General features: G+C 46.7%; 1 protein-coding gene across 2 annotated transcripts in view; it reads right to left on the bottom strand.

Annotated features, from left to right (window-relative positions):
* Positions 1-21028, bottom strand: part of VPS54 (VPS54 subunit of GARP complex) — a 624042-nt gene that overhangs the window by 576109 nt on the left and 26905 nt on the right. For both annotated transcript variants that reach the window (XM_078649430.1, XM_078649431.1), the window contains exon 2: positions 819-910. The gene's annotated coding sequence lies outside the window, so the exon portion shown is untranslated. The remainder of the gene's footprint in view (positions 1-818; positions 911-21028) is intronic.

The raw sequence follows: 21028 nt of genomic DNA, 5'->3' as shown, positions 1-21028 counted from the left end.
CTCATGTCTTCACCCACCCTGTCTTATATCCCATCTTCTCCCACTTCGGTCTCGGTCTATACAACAACCTATTTACTTGGAAGACAAATGATCATTCTGGCCAATTGAAGCGACCCCATGTGCTACTTCTTTTCACCACTTAACAGCTATGATGTTCAATTCATGAGAGCCCATGTGCTAGACTAATCTGTTGCTAAAACAAAATCACTCCGATACTTCACCATTAGGCACAGGAATGTGCCATTCAGGAACTGACACGTTTCATCCATGCCTGTAAATTCATATTACATTTGCTGTAACTATATTTTATTTCTGGAAAACTTAAAATGTATTAAGCTCAAAACAACCTTGAATGTACGGCCCCTAGAATGACACATTTTGTTTCTTTCAATTAGCTGGACATTAAGGTTCATGCACCTCTAATTTAGACTGACATCCCCCATTACACAATGGAACACGTTTTCAGGATTTAGAAGATTTAGAAGAATTGGTCTCAATCAAATATAGAGCACACCTTCCAACAACAGTAGGATTTCCCTGAACTTTCTGCACTACATAACATTTTTTGTTTATACTTCACATCATAATTATTGCACTATAAACCCTTGGTCATTATAAATGATCTTGTCAAAGTTTCAATTAAACAAACACATCAGTATATAAATAAATAACTATTTTTTAAACTGAACAGTTGTAAAAGGCTGCTAATTAATAATGTATCATCTAATTTTAAGCTACTTCTTACACAGAGGACATTCCATTAGTATTGGTTTGACTATTTTCAGAGTCTTACATCACTCAAAGTTTTGATTCCATACCTTGTGTGATCCTTTGCCTTCAATGGAACTTGTTCTTGTCTCAACTTTTTCTTACTCGAACACTGGAACTCTCAAGAACATCTTTGCATCAGCTGTTTATAAAAAACAGTAGGGATTTAATTATTATCTATTTCTTTAGTTTTCAAACCCAAACATACTTATATGGAAGTAATGCCCTGGAAAACCTGCTGCAAAGCAAAACCTATCCCACCCTCCTGTCCTGGCACAACTCCTCTGCCCCATCCCCTGAGATGGCAGCATGTACATTACTTGGATTTGTGGATCTTGATTTTAAAAATCATCAACCGATTCTTGAAAGTATATTAGAAACTAAGACTGCGTCTTAAGAATTCAAATAATGCTCAGGTGAATAGGCTCAATATTCTCACACTCAACGTATCCCTAGTTCACCTGAGAATAGGACACTCATCCCACCAGCAATCGAGCCATAAAATATTTAACATGCCCTGTGTCGCTAGTTAACTTGAGCCAAACACTAACAGAGAAAATACAAATATTTCCTGTTGCTAACTATCTTGCCGGTGGGTGGCTTTCAATTGAGCAGCTTTAGTCTCTCTGTTTGACCCACCTCAATGGTATTGGTTGCATTAATAGCGATTTTACTGTGATCTTTGAAAAGGCCAGCCAAAGTCTCTAGCTTTCAGAAATGCCTGGGGTTGCCATGGTTTCCTTCGTGCCAACAAATTCAGAACGCTAATGCTGCTGCCATTCATCAAGGAATCAGACAGGAAATTAGTTTTTTAGACGTGCTTGCACGAGATTCAGGGTACTGTATTGAATCTATACTAATATAATAAAGAGAGAGCCCAAACCTTTGAGGCGGGTAATCTCAGGAACCACAGCACCAATCACAACACCCAATAAAAGCATTGGAAAGAACAGTTGCAGCAGATGGACATAGGCTATACAGCTGGCCACCATATACATTCGAAGGGTAAAAGAACCTTAGGGGCAAAGTAGTCCCCTGTGGGCGTGGGCGTTCTGCTCGGGGCGTTCTGCTGGGGGCATGTGCGTGTGCGTTGTGCTGGGGGCGTGGCCATACAGCGATGGGCACGGCATTCGCTACGTGTCAGTACTTCCTTGTGGCCGTGTGCGTTGTGCTGGGGGCGGAAATCAGGTAAAACAAGCATTTACAGGGCTCAGTTGTGGGTATGTGGGGGCTTGGCAAACGCGACGTGTTAGTACTTCCTTGTGGCCTTGTGCGTTGTGCTGGGGGCGGAAATCTGGGGGCGGAAATCAGGTAAAACAAGCGTGTGCGTTGTGCTGGGACGGAAATCGGGTAAAACAAGCGTGTGCGTTGTGCTGGGGGCGGAAATCAGGTAAAACAAGCGTTTTCAGGGTTCCGGTTTGGGCATGTGGGGTTGTGGCCATACAGCAATCGGCGCAGCATTCAACGGGGCTCTGTTGTGGGCATGTGGGGACGTGGCCACATAGCAATCGGCGCGGCATTCAGCGGGCATTCGGCAAAAAGGGGGCGCGAAAATCCTGCAAAACAAGCGTTCACAGGACTCCGTTGTGGGCGTGTGTATACCCGGACAACGTCGGGACGGGCTGCTAGTTATTTATAAAGAGCTCATTATTACTTTTATGTAGGCCACTGAGGCACTTGCCTGCATAAACAGCATCCTACTCCATGCACGGTGTGTGGTTAGATGGGTGTTGTCTTTGTTTTGATCCTATGTGAGAAGTACATTATGGGATAAGTTCCTAACGAAACCCCTCTGGGTTACCCTGGGTCTCTATTTTTCAAATATGTCTGGAGTGGATACGTTTCACTGGGTGCCAACTGGTTCTGGGCTGAACTACTGCAACTACCCACACCACAATTATTGAGTTCCCCCGCCCCCAACCCAAATTTCTCGCTCTTTCTATTATTGATTTTTTGGCTTTTCCTATCCCAAGTGATAGTCCCACCAACACATGTGGGGGTTCCGTTTATATCATGAGATCTGTGGAAAGGTCAGGTGAAGAACTTTTGCCATTACCTACAAATTTAGCAGCTGTTCATAATAGGCATATTAGGAAAAGCGGTTTTCTTTTAACCACAATGTGGCATTTGAAAGAGATTATAGGCAGGAAAAAAGAACCAAGATCCACATAAGCCACACCACCCTGGAATCCCTGCATCACTAGTTTTCAGATTGGTCTGGGAATTATTTGTTTTTCTAGCTTCCCACCTACTAAGAGTGCGCAGAATCACTTAGCATTACAATAATCCAATGTGTTAAGGACCCCTTTCCCTAAATTCAGATTGAAGATATATTTAAATAATACGTAGATTTCTTTCATACCAAATTTTTAAGTGATGTGTGATCTGGAAAGGGAGTTTAGGGACTGAACGGGAAACTTTAAAATTAGTAACTAGTGCTGTGTGCATAAAACAGAGGAGGGTGTAAAAGACAGATTACTGATGGAAGTGTAGACCAAAAAACCATTAAAAGGACACTCAAAATTATAACTTGATTAATGGGAAATAAAAAGCACAACTGACTAAAAACAATATACTGAAAAACTGGACTGATCTAAATGATTCGATTATAAAACATTTAACTAAGAGTAGGACAGGTTGGGTGGACTGTTCGCTAATTAAATGATGTCTGAAACCGCTGGTTTGCACCAACAGTGCTTAGACAGAGCCAACTGAATTTAGTCTGCACTCAAACAGGTATAAAATATTTAAGAGACTACTATAGAGTTTTTAATAGTCACCACCCGGCTCCACCTCATAAAATAACTGTTAAACCAGTCACCCTCAGGGTGGTCTTTCCCCAATCTTTTTGCCTCCACCTTTTGCTGAATCCTTTTGTTGGCCTCAGTGTCAAAGTGAATGTGCTTTTCCCCCTAAACATGTGTGTAATTGGTGTATACCTGATTGACCTATTTAATCTACTTGTAAGTCCCTTGTAAGGTGGTATACCCCATAGGCAGGGCCTGTAAGCTGAATGCTAGTAGTGGGATGCAGCACAGATTGTGCCACTCACAGAATTACCCTTTCAAACTTGTCACAGGCTTGACACTGCCGTGTCTGTGTGTGCAGTTGACTGCCACTTCAAATGGGCATTTAATCACTTCGGGGAGTCGGACGGATGGGAGCCGTCAGACGCAGCAGTGCTCATGTGCGTCGGACACCATGGCACTGGAAATCCCTCTTGTACGGGCACCAGAAGGATTTCCTCCGCCCCCGACCCAAACAGCCTCTGGAGCTGGGTAAGAGCTCCCGAGGCTGTTTCTGTGGTTTCCCTGAGATGACTATCAGCGCACATGTTGCATAGAAACCGAAACTGAAATTAGCAGATAGGTTTCTATGCGCTCAGGGGGCTATCTCAGCTCCCCGAACCCCATAGAAAGACAGGAGAGGTATCATTGGAAAGAAAGGGGATCCACCCACTTGACACCAGGGAGGGGGGAGCAGCCCCCTGCGTAAGGGCCTTTGCTCCCCCTTAAATAAATTGGGAAAAATCATTTTTTCTGCCCCCAGCACATTAGGCACCAGGGATTTTTTTTATGTATATAGGGGTGGGCGCTGCCCAAAATGTGCAGCCAATGCCCTCAACCCCCCAAAAAAATTAAACAGTCTTTCTGCCCCTGGAGGTAAATGGGGGGCTATGGCCCTGATCTGCCCCCCCCTACCATTGAGAAGCCCAATAGGCAAGGGTCTCTCCCTTTTTTTTTAGGCACACATTTTGGCTGCTTCAGGGATATTTTTAATATCATCTACACCCAAGCTGGGGCAGAAAACCACTAGAAACCAGGGAGAGGTTGTGTGTGTGTGAACTTGAGTTTGGCTGATGGTCAGCATGTACTGACCTTTGGCTGGGATTTTGCTGCCAGACTGTGTAGACATGCACTTGGCTAATGGTGTGGGTGGACTTCGCTTGATGACGGTGTGTGTAGATTGGTGCTTGCCTGGTGGTGTGCGTGATGTAGTGCTTGGCTGGCGGTGTACGGGGGCTTATGCTTGGCTGGCTGCATGCATGGATGGTGCTTAGCTGCTGGGCTGTAGCGGGCCCCGGGCATTTCCCTGGTGGGCCACAGGGGAATGGGAAGATTTTCTGACCGTGGGAGCAGTTTTGTCACTGGGGGCAGGTTTTGCAGCAGGGGTGCAATATAGGGCCCCAGTAACAAAAGCGGGAGTGGTGCTTTTTTCTAGCACGCCTCCCGCCATCTAGGGAAACCTACCAAACCCACACATTTCTGAAAACCAGACACCCTGGGGAGTCCATGGAGGTATGGGTTGCATGGACCCCCCCTTCCCAAATTTTCTTACCCAGAATCCCCTGCAAACCTCAAATATATATAAAACAAAATAACATTTTCCTCAAATTTTTCTGAGGGAAAATTGTGGGATCACTGGGCTGACACAATTTTCCTACAATCCCAGCATTCCTCCAGGTCTCACAATAACAAGCATTGGCATAGCCAATAGGTCTCGCCTTTGGGACCTTATAAGTGTTTAGCCATGCAACAGTTAATGTTGTTGCACCAAGGATATTGTGCTGCATAGCTAAATACTTATGAGGTCCCAAAGGCCAGATCTATTGGCTATGCCAATGCTCGTTTTAATCCTAGTCTCCCTTTACCGCTCTCATCACCTGAAGTCTAAAATTACCATTGCCTCCTTTACCTCTATGCACTCCTTAACCATAAAATTGGCCTTCCCTCCCATTACTTCTACTAACCCCTAAACTAAGCCTTACCTCCTCTATCAATCCCAGACCAATATAAAGAAAAAAAGCACCCATGTCATTTAGAAGGCATGCACTTGCATGGTGCACACACATACAAAATGATGCAGGCAGCTCCATTATACGCTTTCCCATTCTTCTTTAGCTATGGTGTACAAGTTGAGGCCAAGATTTTGCCCCGGAGTTGTGTCACTTATTAGGCACAACTCCAAAGCAATATCGAATGTGTTAAATATTATAATCCGCTCAAATGTATTCATGATAGACCTACTAAACACCATGTGTGAGGTCTTAAGATCTGATGTCACTTCTTGTGATATCACTTCCTGTGAGATCAGGTGTTGTGATGCCACGACTGCATCTTACACAACAAACTCCATTTGCCTTCTCCGTCAAGAAACGTAGAAAATGTATTTCAAAATTTCGTGTGAGGAAAAGCAAAAATATAGCGCCACGCAGCGGTTATTTCAGCATCAAGTCGGTTTAATTAAAATAAGCCCACTCGGCAATAAAATGCCACATTTGTATGCTGGGTCCCGAATGTGCGCTCCTTACTGAACGTGTGTAACAGCCATGGCTTTAGTGAGGTTTATTACGGCGATATTCAAGAGTAAGGGCTTGAGAGGAGCTTCGCGCGCATCTGAGATGGCCGCGTGAGCACAGGGCTCCAGAGAACCCTCGCCGCCTCCCGCATTTATCCTGGACAATATCCTGATTTGACGGAAGATCATTGAAGACACAGCCCGGCTGATGTACTAGCAGGTTCCAGGATCAGAATCGGAATCGGACGTCGGGTCCCCGAGTTACGCCATCCTGAAGTTTGTGGCCTTCTCCATGGGACAGCCTGGGCCTTGAGTAGTGGCTTTACCCAGATTGTAATTCAACAACAACGGCTGGCGGGGATCAGTTCACAGCCTCACTTCACTTTCGGTTTCGTTTCTCCTGCACACCGTATCCGCTCTGCGGGTGAGGACTGGTCGGGCTGGCTCCTATGCCAGTTCATTGGGCTCGGAGCTAGCGACAGTTTGGCTGTGGATTCAAATTGACTCGTCTCTGCTTCTGGTATTCTTGAGGGTGAATTCTACGGAGCCATTTGGACCAGATCCCAAGCCTCCCTTCGGGGCACCTGGCTCGCCATGACGGGCAAGTCCGAGGATGAAAAACGGAAAGTCAAGACCACCTTCCGAGGAGGCTCAGCCCAGACGAATGTCATGGACCGCTACACACTTTCTAAAGGATCCCCCAGTGGCATACCTAAGACCCGGGAGGAGGCTGTCGATGATCCTGCGATGTCGGCGGACTTAACGCTGCAGGACGTAATGGGCGCCATTGCTGGTATCAAGACCTCTATTGGCCAACAGTATGAAGCCCTGGCTCTGAAGCTGGACACGGTGGCCATTGATGTCAACCTAATTAGAACTGATTTGGCCAAGACGAACGAGAGGGTGAAGTCACTTGATCTAAAGACATTCAGCCTCACAACGGATGTGTCCGACTTGCAAACAGAAGTGCGCAACCTTAGAACTGCTAATGAATTTTTTGCTCGTCGCTTGGAGGATTTTGAGGGCCGTGCCCAGCGCAACAACGTGCGTATTATTGGGGTCCCGGAAGACTCTAGTTCACTCTCTACTGATCTTCGAGTAGAAGACCTTATCCTCAATCATCTCGCACCTAAGGGCTTGAGCAAATTCTTTGCTATTGAACGTGCACACAGGGTGCCGGGGGTCAGGCAAAACCCGTTTTCCCCCCCCTTCTGATTATCGCACGAATCTTCAACTTCAGGGACCGCGACACCATCTTGCAGGCGGCACGGACAAGCGGTCCTACGCAGTTCGAGAATGCTGCTGTGAACTTTTATCCGGACTTTTCCCAGTCGGACCAGAAGCAACGAATGGGATTTCAAGGGGTGAAACGGAGGCTTAGAGACATGGAGTTGAAATACGCGATGTTGTTCCCGGCCCGACTGCGTGTTGAATACGACGATCGGACATTCTTTTTCGTCCGGCCTGAGGAAGCAAGTGATTGGCTGGATACTTTGCCCGCTCGCCGTGCTGGCCAGAACCACACTGGTGGCGCTGAGGGGGGCCTAATGGACCAAGAATGCCGATGGTGTCTGTGTCCGGAGTACTATTCACCGTGAACAGCTGTGGCTCACTGACTTCTTTGCTCGTTCCCTGCGTATCCTGGGAGGTAGCGGGGACGAAGGGACCCTTTCCTCCTCTGGGGTTTCTTTGTGTAGATTAGTTGTTGTTTTTTATTGTTAGGGCGACAGGCACACTGCAAATTGGGGTGGCTTTCGAGTCTGTGCAGGGGTGCAGGGTGGGGGGGGGGTGAGTTGTGTTGGGAACATTGGGGGGAGGCAGGGAAATGTGTTGGGGTTGTTTGTTTTTTCTTTTTCAAGGCAACAAACTATTACTATTTCGGACATTGGTGTGGTGCTCGTTCTGAGATGGGAGTTCGTCGTGGGTTTGGATGGGGGGCTGCGTAGGCGGGACCTAAAAATGGTACCTCACTCATGTGGGTAGCCCAAGTACCCGTGATGGGCAAGGGCCCAAAACGTATTGTGGAGACATCAAAATGACCCATCACAAAATGACCTGGTTTTGCAAAGTGGGGCACATAGGTTTTTGGTCCCGGGCTTTGTGGCCTTCTAGGGAACACTACCGAACCCACACATTTCTGAAAACTAGACACCATAGGGGGAGTTCAGGGAGATATGGCTTGCATGGACCCCCCCCCCACACACACACACACATTTTTTTACTCAGAATCCCTGCAAACATCAGATTTAGCTGGGGGGGGAAAAAAAATCACTTTTTCCACACATTTTGGTGAGGGATCACCGTGCCGGGACAAATGTCCTACCACACAGCATTCCCCTCAGTCTCCCGAGTAAAATGATACCTCACTTGTATGGGTGGGCCAATGGCTGGTGACTGGGAAAGGCCAAAACCTAGGAATTATGGGTATATCAAAGCAAATTCTAAGCGCTACATTTAAAAAAAAAAAAATTTGCCGATTATGCAGTGGACAGCCACACAAGTGAGGTGTCATTTTACTCAGGAGACCAAGGGGTACGCTGGGTGGTAGGACATGAGTGCCAGGACGGGGATCCCACACAAAAATGTGTGGAATAAGTGATTTGTTTCAGATAAATTTGAGGTTTGCAGGGAATTCTGGATAGGAAAATGTAGGGGATCCCTACAAGCCATACCTCCCTGGACTCCCCAGGGTGTCTAGTTTCCAGAAATGTGTGGTTTGGTAGGTTTCCCTAGATGGCCGCCGGGCCTGGGGCCAAAAACCTAGATCCCTCCTTTGCAAAACCAGGTCGTTTTGTGATAGGTAATTTTGAAGTCTTCACAACAAGTTTTGGGCCCTTGCCTGTCACGGGCCCTTGGCCCACCCACACGAGTAAGGTACAATTTTTATCAGAAGAACTGGGGGAATGCTGGGTGGTGTTAAATTTGTGTTAGTCCGGTGATCCCTCAACTTACATACACCGAAATTTGAGAAAAATGTGATTTGAGGTCTGCAGGGGATTCTGGGTAGGAAAACATTGGGGGCTACCATTTTTAATCTGGAGACTTTGGAGAATCCGGGATGGGTGGAAGTTTGAGGATCCACGTAGATTCCAGAACTTTCCATCACAGAAATGTGAGGAATTTCTTTTTCTGTTTCACAAAGTTTGAGGTTTGCAAGGGATTCTGGGTGACAGAACTAATATGAGCCACACAAGTTACCCCATCTTGGATTCCCCTGGGTTTCGAGTCTTCAAAAATGTATAGGTATGCTAGGTTTCCCTAGGTACCAGCAATGCTAGGGTTCAAAATCCACAGCAAGGCACTTAGCAAAAAAAAGTGTAATTTTTCACTGTAAAATGTGGTGTGTCCACGTTGCGTTTTGGCCCGTTTCCTGTTGCGGGCACTTGGCCAACTCACACAAGTGAGGTACCATTTTTATCTGAAGACCTTGGGGAATGCGAGGTGGGTGGAATTTTGTGGATCCACGCAGATTGCAGAACTTTTCATCACCAAAATGTGAGGAAATTGTTTTTTTTTTGTTGTTTTTTTTATAAGGTTTGAGGTTTGCAAGGAATTCTGGGTAACAGAACCTGGTGATAGCCAAACAATATTAATTAATCAATGGAGGGAGAGAGAAGCTGAGATCCACTGGGCTTCCAGGGAAGGTTACAAAATCATAAGGGAATGGATCACTTGTACCTGTATTACAACCAGGTCTGGTATATTAGCCGTCTTTAAAAAAACCTCATTCACGTACAGGCGTCGTGGAGCGGTATATCTTGATTATCCGCTTTTTGCGTGACGTGAAAGCATCATCATTGGGTCTTTTTTTTACAAAGTATGCTTTCCTCCACCCGGAGGTAGACCAATTGGTGACAACAGTAGTGACCAGAAATGTTAAAATTACCTATATCTAAGCAACGAGGAAATGTTTAATCGGTTGGAGATGGGGCAAGGTTAAAATCAGGGCAGTGCATACATAGAAAGTTACTATTCTATGGCACCTATTAGTCCATGTGAGTGGTCGACATGTTTCAGCAATTGGTTCGCCCAGATGGGTCGGGGGGCTTTTTTCGAGACAGTGCAAAACGGGTTGCCAATTGTGCAACACGCAAATGGTAGGTAAATCACTTACCCCTCCTCTCAATTGTCCGGTAACGAGTACCTGTAACTAGAAAGAGTCAGATCTCAGTGATCTAGTTTCTTGTTAGTACAAATTAGTAACAGTTTGTGCTAGAGAAATGAGGATGCTTACAGGAATTCATCTTATTGAACTAACTAGGTGTGGAAGGGGAGCACAACCTTAGCAAACTGAAAAATCGAGGACATAACACTGTTAAGGGCCTTATGTGTGTGGGATAGGGTGCTGTCATACATGTATGTGGTTGATTTGGTTACAACTGGAAACACAAGCGGGTAAGTACGTGTGCAAGGTACACCTTAATATCTGCAGGTAGCTAGATACAACATTTTACTGTGCTCGATGCGAACAATAAGTTAAGAAGTTGGTGTAGGTTTCTATGTACTGCATTGTGTCGGAAGCGCTAATAGGCTACGGTGAGAATGGTTAGGTTGGGCGACACGGATAGTGTATGAACTAAGAGGAAATAAAGACTGTTTTGATACTATGCGTTACAATTCGAATTTCGTAACAAGAGGTTGTTGAAATTATAACGGTCAACAATCTATAATACATGCGAGAGAGCGTGGGTGACCAGTCTTAGTGTCTCGTAAAAGGGCGCTGCGCCCAATGTCAATTTCAGTGCTGTTGCCACTTGGCTTGAAATCTACATGCGTATCACAGAAAGTGGCGCATAATTACCTTATGGTTCACATATCGGCTTACCAACCTGCTTTTAGATACAGAGGAAGAAGTAGTTAGCAGAAACGCGCATGGCTGCTTGCTCCTGAGGCCATCAGGCGGGTCCTCGCTGTGCAATACCAGTGGGAATCAGGTTGCAGACTTGTGCTCATTCCGTTCACGGTGACCCGGTAACGCGGGCTCGTGGTGAGCGTATTTTACTCCTGAGAGTTGATAGGCATAGTAGAGAGACTTGAGCCTTGTTTTACGATTACCTCATGTTTTTTTCTTTAGTAACGCTCTAAAATATAACACCAGTAGAGTGTAAAGTGTGGTAAGCAGAGTTGGCTCTTAATGATTTTACGTATAGGTTTTCCCACAAGTTGTCACTTGTTGACTATGTTGGGGCCTACAAGGTACTTGTTATAGGCATAGTGAAAAGACTCGGGCCTTATATAATCGCAACTTCGTGTGTCGTATAGGGTTTCACTGTGAGTTAAACAGTGATATAGTGATATAGTGACATAGTTCCAAAAGAGTGGAAGTCTCACTGGCTTATAAAACCATTGTATTATCGTGTCGCTCTCAATTGTATTTGGGCATAGAAGAATGCAGTAAATATCGTTGGTCCACATCATAATAGGATGGTATTATGTAAGTATGTTTAATTATCAGTGTGGGTCAAGAGAGGGCAGGTAAGTGAAAACCAGACAGTGTTGTGTGGCCTGAGTTCTTAATTTTTTTTTTTTTTTTTTGCAGAGCTTTATATAGGGCAAACTTGACCCGAATCGGGTATCAGAGCTCTTTACAAAACACCAGTTACGTTACATGAGGACACACATTCATTTTGGTTAGGCACGGGGAGATTAAGTGATTTGCCCAGAATCACAGGATGTTCAGCGTCATTGCCAAGACTCGAACCCAGTTACCCAGATTCGAGGTCGACAGCCCTACCCTTTAGGCCAACTCCTCTCCTACCCTCATCTTTCAGCATGATGCCATTCTTTGGCTAAAATTAGGGGTTCATAGACGCGTGCATTTGGACAGATGTGAGGTTGTGTGTATGTCTTTGTGTCTTGTCTTGTTGGCCACACTGTTATGCGATAGGAAGCCTCTATCGTGATGGCTCTCACATGGTGACTGATGTTTGTAGACAGATTCTTATTAGTTTGTATAGTAGTTAGACATATCTGATAAATTTGGGACCAATATTTAAAATGTTTAAGCAATGTAAATAGATAGTCCCAGTCAGAGTCAAACGTCTTCTGGAAATCTACCATCAGCAAAGCTTGATGGCCCAACAGATTGACAATCAGCTCTGTGGCTCTGTTGACCCTTCTAATTTTATGCGGGGTAGCTTGCCAAGCACGAGCACAAAATGATCTGGGTGAACCAGTTTCTCCATCACTTCCTATAGCCTGCTGACTAACACTTTAGCCCAAACCTTTACCACCACATTCAGAAAGGCTATCCGTCTGTATTCGTCATATTTGGTGTCTACAAGACAGAGCTTGAGAACCACTACTATGTCAGTCGCTCTAAGATCCCTGGGTGGCCTTACCTCCTCTAGGGCCACAAAAAACATCTTTAGTAAGTGAGAGCCAAATTGTGGCCACATGAGTTTCCAGAAACCTGTTCAGGCCTGGTGTTTTGACAGATGGGAGTGGCAATAAGGTTTCACCCAATTCCTCTAGAGTTACATTAGCCTCCAAGAATTCTCTGTCAGTGGAGTTCAAATAGATCACTGGGAAGTCATTAATTAATTGTTGGAAGTTTGTTCGTCTCTCATCATGATCGGAGCTATCCACTTTGAGATCATATTCTGCAAAGGTGTGTGCGATAGCCACGTTGCGTTTGACAGGTGAGTCACTGCTACTCTCAATAAAAGATATGGGTCCACCCATTGGTAGATCCAGCTACGAGTGGCCAGCCACGCCTCCTGGGCCTCTCGTGTGTGTGTTCTGTGTCCCTGCCTACCCAGACGCTCCTGTGCAGTGTCTAAGTATTGCCACCCTAGCTCTACTATACGGCATTCCAGGTCTGACACCACCTGCTGAGTAGCTCTTTTTTCTCCTAATGTAACGAATGATCTCACCTCTCAAGGTAACCCTAGAGCTTCCTAGAGGACACCCAGGGATTCGATCAATCCATAATTTTCTTGTAAGTATCTCTCCAACATACGCCGACATGACTCCCAAAACTCCCTATCCATGAACAACCGCTGGCTCGCCTTTTGGCGAATAGGCACCCAGCTAGACTGATCAACACCGGCAAATGACTACAAAAAGAAACAGACAATTCCCTTGCCAGAATTTGGACACAGAGTACTCTATGCCTTACGAGCTTGGGTATGAGGAAGTAGTTGAGGCATGAGAATGACCTATGCCCATTTGAGGAAAAGGTATAGCATTGTTCTACATGGTGATGTACCTGCCATACATCTATTAAAGACATATTATTCAGTAAGGCAGCCCAGGATTGTTGGGTGTGGTCTTGCTGAGGAGTGATCCATCTCATGGTCATTGATCCCATTGAGGTCTCCACCTATAGTCCACAGAGCCATCAGTAGTGCATGCAATCAAATTCGGATGTCAAGCGAGTGGGAGCATACACACCAATCAGGGATATCGGAGTGCCCTGCAGGGTCCCAGTCACCACAATGTATCACTCTAGTTGATCATGCCATACCTGGGTTACCATCAGCGGGACATGCTATCGGATTAAAATGGCTACGCCCCTCGATCCCATATGAAAGCTCAAGTGGTATGCCTTTGAGAATCCTTGTGGCACTAAAAAGGGCAGTGGTTATCCATCACATGTGTCTCTTGCAACAGGAGTATGTCAGGGTTGGTCCTATGCATTGACCTCAATTCTGCCCCCTTTTTAATTGGGTCTAGTAGGCCACTGATGTTCCACGAGAGAACAGCAAGTGTACCAATGGAACTGAGTTGTGGTGTGTCAGCCATTAGGTGGATGGAGTGTTGACAGAATCATCTGTGTCAGTAGTATGCGTTTGTGCACAGTGTGCAGGGCCATGTCAAATGATAATATCTGTGCCAGAAACAAATCAAAACAAAGAAACCCCCACCCCACATCCCACCCTGATAACTGTAAGTACCGGTTGTGATGCAACTAGGGGCAGTAGCCAACTGGACTAGCCGGAGATGTATACCTCCCCTTTTGTGAAACCTCCCCTTCCACACCAAACTAGAACCACACCCATAGAAAACCTGAAAAACAGCAAATAATAAAAAAAAAAAGAAAAATCAGGGTGTGAATCACCTTCCAACGCTTGTCGCTACTACGCATCATTATAGTAGGTAAACTGATACTTTAACAGTCAAGTAAGTGTGCTTCTAGCCAGAGGCTCCAGATTGTTCATAAGTGGGTCGACTGTATCAATTGCAGGCGGATGCTCTGTCTCCGCTGCCAGGGCCAACTTCCCCGCCAAGAGCCTTTCCATGTATTTCCAGGTAGGCTCTCCGATCTCTTCTTCGAGTCCTGCGTCTTGAGGCCGTGTTCCATTCTCCTGGGGCCCCCACCTCTGCCACCCCGCCCACTTCCCCTTCCACCCTCCATCTTTTACAGAGTGAGAGACTCAGCCACGCAGATTGGGTTGCTCATCCAGCCAGTTTCAGACAGCCTCTGGAATGTCAATGAAGAGGGTTGTGTCCTGAAAAATGACCTTTCATCGAGCGGGAAATAAATGCACATATTGGATGTTCGTGGCTCTCATTTTTTGTTTAACTTCCTGGAAGGATCATCTTTTCCACGGAACCTTTAAAGTGTAGTCTGGGAAAATCATCACTTGGGAGGATTGAAAGGTGAGAGTGCACAGCTGGCACAACACAGAGCACCATGTCACGGTCTGCATAGTTGAAGATGCGAGTGATAAGGGGACTTCGTGGAGAGCCAGCAGGGTGGGAGTTGCCCTACCGGAACCCAACTCTTTAGTCAGCCCGCGATGAATTTAGTCTGCACAGTGCCGTCTGCTTCCTCTGAAATGCATACAATTTGTAAGTTATTAGGTCATGATCTACTCTCCATGTCCTCCCCTGTGGCCTCTCCTTGCTTCACCACTCTTTGGAGGGATGAAAGCCAAGCCACCAGCGACTTCACCAAGACCTCAGTCTCTGACAATCTACCTTCCACCTCGGTAACTCTGTCGCTGGTGTTCCGCAAATCTTGCTAAATTCGGGATAGGTCCACTTTCAGCTCTATAGTTTTGTTCTCCATAGTGTCCTTGAGATCCTGGATAGCTTGTAGGACAGAAGCCGTATGTAACACCTCAGACACAAGCTTTCCCCCTCCCACCGCACCCGCCTCTTTTGCCGGCAGCGCGGTTTGGTGTATTTAATATTTCTTTGTTGGTCGGCTGAAGTGGAAGGCTTGTCTCGTGCTATTTTGTTAGGCCAGCATGTTTGAGCTCAGAGGTACATAGTGCATGCCTAGGGATGCTGAGTGCAGCTGCCCGGCCCAATACTGCTACTCACCTCAGTGTGGGCCACAAAGGTGCTGCCCTAGGTGGGCAAGGCAGCCCAGTCTCATATGAACACCCGCGTTAGACGTAGTCACTTTTTGGCTCGGGCTGCTGAGGGGGGAAATCAGGTCAATTCCCCAACAGGTGGCAGCGGACAGTCTCTAGTTTGGAAAACGGGGTGGGCTTCTTGCTGTGGTGCATTGCCCGTGACAGAAAGGCCACCGCTATGGCTGCGTCGCCTCAGTATATTTGTGCAGGTCAGTCAATTAGATGACGCCAGGTGCATAGGCCAATCAGCCTATACTGCGCAGTTCGAATATGCCTCAAAGTAATGCCCCCCCACCCTCGGGGAAACGTGGATGCTTTTCACCCTTCAGTTACTACTGCCAGATGGCTTTATGGGGCAATACACGGCACTCATCTCAGTTTATACATCGCCCACTCTCACACCACACTCAGGCTAGCAGCTTTAACAGTCTGTAGTCCTGTTTATTTGTCTTCATGCCAAGCAGACCGCCCAGTACTGTGTTTCTTTCAGGGGCCTCCTCCAGGCCCCAGCACGATCAAATCCTCTCTGCACAGGACCACAGACGTTGCTCCTCGTCTGACAGTATTCAGGCGTGTCCAAGAAGCTCATTCAATAAAGGCTGCTGCTCGTTTCCCCAGCAAGTGTGACTCCAGCTACAGCTAATATCAGGCCAGTCGGGGTTCCATGCACCTCACCCCACATGTGGAAAGGAGGGAGGAGGGGCTTCCCTGCCACTGACCTGCCACAGGGAGATGTCCACTCCCTCTCCACTTGTCTACCTTGCACAGGGTCTCTGAATCAGAACAGGTGTTTTAGACCAGCCGAGTACAGGCAATTTAATTTATGAGGGGGCACCGTCCAGCTATGGCCGCTCATCTCTCGCGGCCGCTGACTTCAATGGGTCAGTCTCATCGCCTCCTGCCTTGCTAACGGGAATGGGGGGGGTTCCTCGCTGTTGCCCAATGCCGCCACCAAGAGGCAACTACCCCCTTACAGGCATTACAAGGCTGACCACTTCTACGGCACTCTGCTTTCTCTCTCACCTAGGCCTAAGGCATCTGCTTCTCGCCGAGGTATTCCCGTAAGCCGAGCCTCCAGGGAGCTCACTGTTAACGCCGCTCGCAATAAGAGGATCTACCCAGGTTGTTTAAACATTGAGGATCAGCATTATTTTACGGCCCCCCACCCTGCTTTATTCTGCCCATCAAATTTAGAGTTTACCGCTGACTTGTGGTGAACTCTTTGTGATTGTATAAACTGCTGTTACAGCAGTTCATACAGAGCCATTTAAAAGTTTGGTGTGTATCGGTCATTGGTGGAACACACTTACCAAACCTTTAAAACTTTTTTATTTTCCAAAAACAAACTCCCAAAGCGGGAGAAAGGGGGGAGGGGGAATGGCCAGACAGCATGGGATTTTTCTCCCATGGTGTGTGAATCATTTATTACTTATTTTAACTGTCTCTCACGGTCAGGATATTCTAAATATTGTAAACAGCGGGTATGGTCAGATGACTTACCTCAGAGAGCCCACACTCCCTCTGAAGGTTTACGCCTCCTGAATGGATTTTACTCCGTCTGCATAAATCTAGCAGTCCATCGACTCCAAATCGGGTAGGCTGGCCGAGGCTTTGTCAGACAGGGTACTCTTGTTGCTGTTGTGATGGAGTACCCTGCCCACCACACTCTGGATTAAAACATGGTCTATGTATGGCTGAGAGCAGAAGAGAACCTAAGCATATTGCTTTTGTAAATAGGCCTTCCATGTAAAACGTTACAGGTAAAAAAAACTTGACATCTCATTTAGATTTTTCACCCACTTACATTTTTTATTTGTTTATTTCAATCAATGATTTTTTAGGGAAAAAGCGGAGCCAAATCACAAAAGTGATACTTTGCTTGATTCAATATTCGGTCTAGTTTTTAGAAATGTATGATGTTTGAAGTTCAGCCATGGGTTTTCATCTCTTTCCTTCGAAAACTGCTAACTATCAACCACAAAAATATTCAATAGTGACCATCATTTAGGAAATGGAAGTAACTGGGGAATTTTATTCCATATAGAGAAAAAGAAACCCACACTTTGCTGCACAGCACTTTCTCTCCATTTTTAGTTCAAAGCCCATCAGACAGTGCAGCAGTCTGGTCTGCTACTGACTTCTTGGGGACATTCTGAAAGCTTCCCTGGGAATGCATTCCGCCCGTTGCTTACCATTCATATGGCTTTATAACGTACATTTTCTTGTTTTCCATTTGCTGGCTTTATTTGTTTTAGACCGTCCCGCTTGTGTTTGTTCTTTCTGTGGAGCATAGCCTATTTACTGTATTCTTCCGCAAGTGCTCACTTTCTCTAAACAGGACTGTTAATCTTGTACTTGTCTTGTCACATTTGCAGTGCATTCAAAGACAGTGGTCAAATGATGAATCCACCCGATATGACATCCCACTAACCCCAAGTCAGAAACACATGGTCAGGCAGGACCTGTGACCTAGGCCTGAAGCAACTGATTGACAGATCATAGTTGGGGTGACAAGTAACCCTTAGGTAAACGTGTTAACGAGGAAACCCAGATTGATCCAATAGATTGACAGCAACACCACAGTGGTCTTTGGAGATTGGCCCCATTAAACACGTTTGGCAGGAGGAGCGTGCGTTCCCAAAACACCATAAAGTCCTGGCCGGGGTCCGACTCCCGCGTTGGCGCCTTAGCAAGTGCCGCCTGCTCTCAGCCAATCCAGACGCTGCTCCAGCATCAGCGCCAGGATTGGCTTGAGCAGTAATGCGCATGTTCTGATTAGGGCTTAACATGTTTTTGCGACCAGCCCGAACATGCGCACTAGGCTGCTCATTAGAAGAGCGGCATGGAACAACCCTCGCTCTTCTAATGAGAAGCCTAGTGTGCGCACGTTCAGGGCTGGTAGCAAAATGTTTAAGTCCTAAACAGAACATGCACACTCTTGCTGTGCGCTCCGCCGACGACCACCTGCTGGGATACGTCTTACTATCCTGTAGTGCTGCCCCGCTCCCTCCTAAGCCAACTGCCTCCGGCTCCTGTGGCCTGGGATACAGGGATTGCTGCCAGAGTTAAAGAGTGACGGCAACGCTCAGTGAGGCAACGCCCAGGCGCCCTAATGGATGCACCGCCCCTGCCCTCATCATTGAGCGGCTTGTGCTAGGAGCGGGCTAAGGTTTTTGGGACAAAATCATAATTTTTTCCTCTGTCCCTTTTTGTCTTCTATTTTCGTTATGGTTTTCAATAGATTCATTTTTCTTGATGTTGTGTTGCTGATAAATTATTACAACTGGGTTTCATGTTTAATATTATGTCTTGTTAACGTTTCTATGTGCTTATGAATAAATTGCCACATTTCATATTTGCTATTTTGCTGCTAAAATTACAATTCACAATGTTTTGAACTAATCACTGCACTTTTACAGGTTATTACTCTTCATATGCATTATTTTATGTATTGTGAAAGTTTGCTTAATGGATCTTCGTCCTAAAGCTGAGCTCGTAATTATTATTAGTTATTGCTGGCATAATCCTATGTACATATTTCCCCCCAGGTCAAAGTAGAATTTAGGATAATCTGAAAAGATTTGAGAAATTAGAAGTGCACCAAGTCCCTTAAAAGGTTCCCAACCCATCATGGAGCTGCCTTTGAACCACATGCAAACTAAATTCTCCACACAGGCTAAAAAGCTAGATACATTTTGCCGGGAATGGCACGCACACACTAAGGTGCATGCGTTCACCTGGCCAGAAGGGGGAACCTTCAACACCAACATAATAGAACACAAGATGGCACACATTCAGACCAAATATGTAGGGCAGAAAAAAACTAAAAGAGAGGCACTGTTAGAACTAAGGGCCATCTTCAAGGTGGCCTAGCCTAAAATTCTGTCCCAGAATCCGCAAGCAAGGCGTCTACACCTCCTTCACCGTGCATTGGTACAGAGGCGCTCTCTCCGATGCCGGCTAACCCAGCTGTCTTGCAATAGGTTACACCAACCTGCTGGCCGAGGGAACCGAAGTGCCCTCCACCGGGCAGTGAGCTTCTAGGGCTGGGAGGTTGCCTGACTGGCTAACCCAAGAGACTTCAGCCTCACTCCAGTTTGGTGCTAGAATCTCTCAAACCTCTCCCGTACGCTGTGTTTAGCCCACAAAAATACACTTCACGAGCGGCAGAGAACCTCATAATGGGCCTAAACACTAACACGACTAGCAATAGCGAGAAAGAGGACACCAGTCCCCTAGGAGCAACAGCAAGGGTGAAGAAGCAGCAATAGTCACACCTGAAAACCACATGACACCCAAAGACACACACACCCACCCACTACTGTCTGGCCCAGGCTGCCCTGAGGAGGACCCTGTGGTCACAATGCTGATATACAGGACACCTTACCACTTTTCCACCCCTTGAATTAAAAGGTCCAGAAGCGGCGGCAGACGTTTCTCACTTAATGCCAGAAAGCTGTGGAACATACTGTCACTCCAAATTCGGAAAGAGCCCAGTAATCTTGCCTTCCGAAAACAACTAAAACCCCTTCTGTTACCCTAATTTTTCCTCCGCCTGATCACTGGTCATGCCTAGCACTGATAGACCTCCGGGTAGCCATGCGCTTTACAAATGCCCTTTTCATTTCATTTGACTTCATTTGACAAGACACAGGGTGATGGTGTTGTGCTAACGGGAGGGGGCAGTTCCCTTATCAAACAGCACTGCAACCATGCAAGGGATCTCCAACCCAGATAGGGGGGGAAAAGGTGACGGAACAGTTGTTGTACTTTCCCTCCTCCCTGACTAGTATCTTAGGACAAGTTCTAATGTCCAAACTGAAAAGGTCAATTCAGTTTGCAGAGGAGAGGTATATAGACTACTCCTCCACTGGAGCTCCCCTCTCAGGGTACCAACCAGCAATACACTCCCACACCACACGGACGCCATCCAGGAGTCGGACCACCTTCCCGGGCAGTCCTGGAGTATACAGGAATCTTCTCTAACAATGCGAATTAGCTCGGCGGTGAGAATGCCATGCACATTACCTTTTAGTGGAGACTGCCAAAAGACGAAAAAACATTGTTAGCCAATAAGGTACACAAGGAGCAAGAGATGCGGAACCTCAACTTGTGCATGCCTGATGAGTCAGCTGAGGCCAGGTGGAGAGCCGGCCAAAGCGCATAAGGGCAATAACAGTGACAAACAGACCGCACGTACCCCTAGGATTACCAAGCTCAGTCTCCGTCGCCACTTTGGCACCTCCCGACTGAGGAAGTGGCACAGACAAGGTTGCCCGGCACTATGCCGCGCCCAAAGCCACCTACATTCTGCCGAATGCGGTACCCAAGCGAGTGCCCATTAGAGGGAACTCACAACACCCAACAAATGATACGCCACCAGAGGAAGTGCCCCTACCGGCTACATGGGTAAAGTCCGAGATCCGGGGGAGAGCAGGCCACCACCGCACCTCCCACACAATGGCCCACTAGGAAGGGCCCACTAGGAAGGGCCAAAACCAGGAGCAAGTCCAGAAAAACTCCACTAAACCGGGCACCCACAAATTGAGAAAAACCACCCCCAGGCATGAAAAGGGCACCAGCCTGAAAATGGACTCTACCGCAGAACCCCAGAGGGTTGCGGCCCAACTATTGAGGCAGAGGTCAAGAAGGCT

The sequence above is a fragment of the Lissotriton helveticus genome, chromosome 6 (assembly GCF_964261635.1).
Source record: "Lissotriton helveticus chromosome 6, aLisHel1.1, whole genome shotgun sequence".
NCBI classification, from domain to species: Eukaryota; Metazoa; Chordata; class Amphibia; order Caudata; family Salamandridae; genus Lissotriton; species Lissotriton helveticus.
Note: the sequence above shows the minus strand (reverse complement) of the source record. Positions and strands in the feature narration are given on the sequence as shown.